Raw genomic sequence first — 6,000 nt, 5'->3', positions numbered from 1 at the left:
AACTATATGGTCAACATTTACAAATAGACATCCGGATGCAGGAGGCCAAAATCAACCCTGACCAACAACTTCCATTTTGAAGAACCCTATAAAGCAGAGGACGTGATAATGCAGAAATTTGGTCACATCGTTCATTATGTCAAACACACTACATACTGTACATTCTCTCTCTATCTCTAGCTCACACACACACACACACACACACACACACACACACACACACACACACACACACACACACACACACACACACACACACACACACACACACACACACACACACACACACACACACACACACACACACACACACACACACACACACACACACACACACACACACACACACACACACACACGGGTCCCCTACAATAGCATCGGTGCAGTGGCCGACATGCAGCAGCGAGACAGCCTCCGAGGGAAACCCACTCGACTGGTGTTATTTATTGAGGATTTTCTCCTCCAGCCTGGCTGACACACACTGTCTGGAGCACAAGCTGCATTACTAGGTTGAGAGAACAGCAGACATGAAGAAAAAAAGGCTGCCTAACGACAAAAGGTCCCACCTGGACCCACTCCAGAGACAACTATTTTACTCTTCCATACTGTTTGCCAGGGACAAGAATTCAGCCTTGGCATTTTATCCACACCAGCCCCGACTACTGCTCGCGCCACCAACTCACCCCGGACTGGTACCCAGACCCTGTCAGCCACTGCCCAGACCTTATCACAGACCTCAATCTACAGCAGGATTGAGCCTTCTGTCTAACATTCAGCATCCACTCTGAGTTAGACTTAGACACAAGCAGTAGTGCTGACACATAACCTTGGCAGCACAGTACAGAGTTTCTCAAACATTTATGTACCAGTGACTCATGAGACAAGGTCCCCCTCATCTTTTTTAACAAGCTCATATTTAAAACAAATACAATATGTTCAAACCCCGCTGGAGATTCAACTCACCACTGTAACTGGGCCTCTGCACGAGCCATTTTGTTTGCCTCCCTGTTATGCTGTCTGTCTGTCTCAGCATCTTGCCAGCTGTCACTCTGTGCTTTTTCTTGTTCTCTGTCAGTCTGTCTGCCTGTCTGCTTAAACCTTATGTTATAAAAGCCAAGCTAACGATTTAGAGCTCTATTCAATCAGATCCACTTTAGCCAACATCCGCAAAGCTGTTGTTTTGGCGTTGTTGGGGGTGGAACTGTGTTAGAGCTGTCAAATCCACAAGCACCTCCTGGCATTATACCTGAAGCGGACATTGCCATTGGCTGCATGGCGTCGCATGAAGAGAAATCCCATGTTTACATTTTCGAATACTGGAATCTGAGATGTTAATCTACAACTCGAATAGGCTGATACATTCTTTTGTTGAATCATTTTTTATTTGAGCGTCATTAATTATATATCGCCTAAACTTTCTTCAAATGTGAGTGGGAGGGGTGTGGCTGTGCGACAATAATCAAGAGCAGCTGCGCCCCGATTTGACAGCTACAGCGCAGTTACACCTCCGACACCGGCAAAACATCAGCTATGCGGCCATCGCAGGTTAACACTTTATCTGATTGAATCTAGGCCTTAGGCTATATTGCAAATGAGTGCCTATCATATGTGTTCACCTGAATCAACACCTATCCTACGTGTTAATTACTATTACAGGCCTCCAGACTATCATTTTCCACTGATGTCACTGGTGCCACCTACTTTTAGTTCAAATCAAATAACATGTTATTGGTCACATACACATGGTTAGCAGATGTTAATGCGAGTGTAGCGAAATGCTTGTGCTTCTAGTTCCGACCGTGCAGTAATATCTAACAAGTAATCTAACAATTTCACAACAACTATCTTATACACAAAAGTGTAAAGGAGTGAATAAGAATATGTACATATAAATATATGGATGAGCGATGGCCGAGCGGCATAGGCAAGATGCAGTAGATGGTATAGAGTACAGTATATACATATGAGATGAGTAATGTAGGGTATGTAAACATTACATAAAGTGGCATTGTTTAAAGTGACTAGTGTTATGTTTATTACATCCAATTTTTTATTATTAAAGTGGCTAGAGATTTGAGTCAGTATGTTGGCAGCAGCTACTCAATGTTAGTGATGGCTGTTTAACAGTCTGATGGCCTTGAGATAGAAGCTGTTTTCAGTCTCTCAGTCCCAGCTTTGATGCACCTCTACTGACCTCGCCTTCTAGATGATAGCGGGGTGAACAGGCAGTGGCTCGGGTGGTTGTTGTCCTTGATGATCTTTTTGGCCTTCCTGTGACATCGGGTGGTGTAGGTGTCTTGGAGGGCAGGTAGTTTGCCCCTGGTGATGCGTTGTGTAGACCTCACTACCCTCTGGAGAGCCTTATGGTTGTGGGCGGAGCAGTTACCGTACCAGGCGGTGATACAGCCCGACAGGATGCTCTCGATTGTGCATCTGTAAAAGTTTGTGAGTGTTTTCGGTGACAAGCCAAATTTCTTCAGCCTCCTGAAGGCTGTTGCGCCTTCTTCACCACGCTGTCTGTGTGGGTGGACCATTTCAGTTTGTCCGTGATGTGTACACCGAGGAACTTAAAACTTTCCACCTTCTCCACTACTGTCCGGTCAATGTGGATAGGGGGGGTGTTCCCTCTGCTGTTTCCTGAGGTCCACGATCATCTCCTTTGTTTTGTTGACGTTGAGTGTGAGGTTATTTTCCTGACACCACACTCCGAGGGCCCTCACCTCCTCCCTGTAGGCCGTCTTGTCGTTGTTGGTAGTCAAGCCTACCACTGTGGTGTCGTCTGCAAACTTGATGATTGAGTTGGAGGCGTGCATGGCCACGCAGTCATGGGTGAACAGGGAGTACAGAGGAGGGCTGAGAATGCATCCTTGTGGGGCCCCAGTGTTGAGGATCAGCGGGGTGGAGATGTTGTTTCCTACCCTCACCACCTGGGGGCAGTCCAGAACCTATTTGCACAGTTTGCGGTTGAGACCCAGGGTCTTGAGTTTAATGACGAGTTTGGAGAGTACTATGGTGTTAAATGCTGAGCTGTAATCGATGAACAGCATTCTTATATAGGTATTCCTCTTGTCCAGATGGGTTATGGCAGTGTGCAGTGTGATTGCGATTGCGTCGTCTGTGGACCTATTTGGGCAGTAAGCAAATTGGAGTGGGTCTAGGGTGTCAGGTAGGGTGGAGGTGATATGATCCTTGACTAGTCTCAAAGCACTTCATGATGACAGAAGTGAGTGCTACGAGGCGATAGTCATTTAGCTCAGTTACCTTAGCTTTCTTGGGAACAGGAACAATGGTGACCCTCTTGAAGCATGTGGGAACAGCAGACTGGGATAGCAATTGATTGAATATGCCCTTAAACACACCAGTTTGTGGCACCAGCCCATAATTTGGTCAGACCCAAATCACAAGTCATTCTCTTATAAAGTAATTCATAGTGCTTTATGAAGAAGTATAATATATAGACGACTGAGGAATTCAAGAAATAAGTGGTTTCATCTAACACGTCCAAGCAGGAACGCATGTTTCACGATATTTTGATGTGCAACATAATCCAATGATTGCCATGTATTTTGGGTTCACAATTAGACTATAGTTGCTATATTTTACTGTCAAAATAGGACTCCAGAATTTACTGATTTATTTTTGTTCAATAAAGATGAAATACTTAATTATTTATGTATGTACAGTGCATTCAGAAAGAATTCAGACCCCTTCACTTTTCCCACATTTTGTTATGGTACAGCCTTATTCTAAAATGAATGAAATTATCATTTTTTGTCATCAATCTATACACAGTACCCCTAATGACAAAGCGAAAACAGTCTTTTAGGATTCTTTGCAAATGTATTCAAAATAAAATACTTTACATACAAGTATTCAGACCCTTTACTATGAGACTCGAAATTGAGCTCAGATGCATCCTGTTTCCATTGATCATTCTTAAGATATTTCTACAACTTGATTGGAGTCCACCTGTGGTAAATTCAAGTGATTGGGCATGATATGGAAAGGCACACACCTGTGTGGAAAGGTCCCCAAATTGACAGTGCATGTCAGAGCAAAAACCAAGCCATAAGGTTGAAGGAATTGTCCGTTGACCTCGAGACAGGAGTGTTAAAGCACAGATCTGGGTAAGGGTACCTAAAAATGTCTGCAGCATTGAAGGTCCCTAAGAACACAGTTGCCCCCATCATTCTTAAATGGAAGTAGTTTGGAACCACCAAGACTCTTCCTAGAGCTGGCTGCCCTTCCAAACTGGGCAATCGAGGGAGAAGGGCCTTGGTCAGGATGAATATGTATGAACTTTCCAATTTGTAAGTCGCTCTGGATAAGAGCGTCTGCTAAATGACTTATATGTAATGTAATGTCAGGGAGGTGACCAAGAACCCGATGGTCACTCTGACAGAGCTCCAGAGATCCTCTGTGGATATGGGAGAACTTTTCATAAGGACAACCATCTCTGCAGCACTCCACCAATCAGGCCATTATTTTAGAGTGGCCAGACGGAATCCACTCTGCAGTAAAAAGGCACATGACAGCCGCTTGGAGTTTACCAAAAGGCACCTAAAGGACTCTCAGACCATGAGAAACAAGAGTCTCTGGTCTGATGAAACCAAGATGGAACACTTTGGCCTGAAAGCCAAGCATCACGTCTTGAGGACATCTGGCACCATCCCTACGGTGAAACATGGTGGTGGCGGCGTCATGCTGTGGGGATGTTTTTCCAGAGGCAGGGATTGGGAAACTAGTGAGGATCGAGGGAAAGATGAACGGAGCGAAGTACTGAGAGATCCTTAATGAAAACCTGCTCCAAAGTGCTCAGGAAACTCAGACTGGGGCAAATGTTCAACTTCCAACAGGAGAAAGAACCTAAGCACACAGCCAAGACAATGCAGGAGTGGCTTCGGAACAAGTCTCTGAAAATCCTTGAGAGGCCCTGCCAGAGCCCGGACTTGAACCCAATCGAACATCTCTGGAGAGGCCTGAAAATAGCTGTGCAGCAACGCTCCCCATCCAACCTGACAGAGCTTGAGGTGATCTGCAGAGAAGAATGGGAGAATCTCCCCAAGTCAGGTGTGCCAAGCTTGTAGTGTCATACTCAAGAAGACGCGAGGCAGTAATTACTGCCAAAGGTGCTTCAACAAAACGCTGAGTAAAGCGTCTGAATAATTGAATAAGTCAAGGGGTCTGAATACTTTCCAAATGCACTGCAATTAATTAAAGCAGAGTTCCACCCTGCATCTCACTGTTGGCTTGCCTCTGAAACTAAGCAAGGTTGGTCCTGGTCAGTCCCTGGATGAGAGACCAGATGTTGCTGAAAGTGTTTGTAGGGCCAGTAGGTGGCACTCTTTCCTCCGGTCTAAAATGAAAATATCCCAGTGCAGTTATTGTGGACATTTACTGTGTGGAATGTCGTCTTTCAGATGGGACGTTGAACGGGTGTCCTGACTCTCTGAGGTCACTAAAGAACCCATGGCACTTTTTGTAAGAGTAGCGGTGTTAACCCTGGTGTCCTCGCTAAATTCCCAATCTGGCCTTCATGCAATTTAATCATCCCGGGTTTCCAATTGTCTTATTCGTCCCCCCTACTCTCCCATGTAACTCTTCCCCAGGTTGTTTCTGTAAATGAGAATGTGTTCTCAGTCAACTTACCTGGTAAAATAAGGTTGAAATAAAACAAGATTATGTGCACTAACGAATATCATAGGCTATTTAATTTGGGTTTTAACACCTGAAGAACTAAAAACACATGAACGTCATTGCTATCACTAAATATAATACCCACTGCTTGTAGCCATGTATTCATCCAACAGTAAATTGAATGTCCTAAAAAAGAACGTTGGAGTTATTAGCTACTACCCATGATCTCCATATCTCAAATATCTTGGTTGTAAAATAGATGCTATTGAGATGAATATTGGAAGTTGAGAAATACATAATTATACCTACAGAAAACGGACCCTCCTCTCTTCGTTGTATGTTTCGAACATTTTGTTTCTCTCT

This window comes from Salvelinus alpinus, chromosome 1 (genome assembly GCF_045679555.1).
Source record: "Salvelinus alpinus chromosome 1, SLU_Salpinus.1, whole genome shotgun sequence".
In the NCBI taxonomy this organism is placed as follows: Eukaryota; Metazoa; Chordata; class Actinopteri; order Salmoniformes; family Salmonidae; genus Salvelinus; species Salvelinus alpinus.
The sequence above is the reverse complement of the archived record's forward strand: the minus strand, read 5'-3'. Positions refer to the sequence as shown.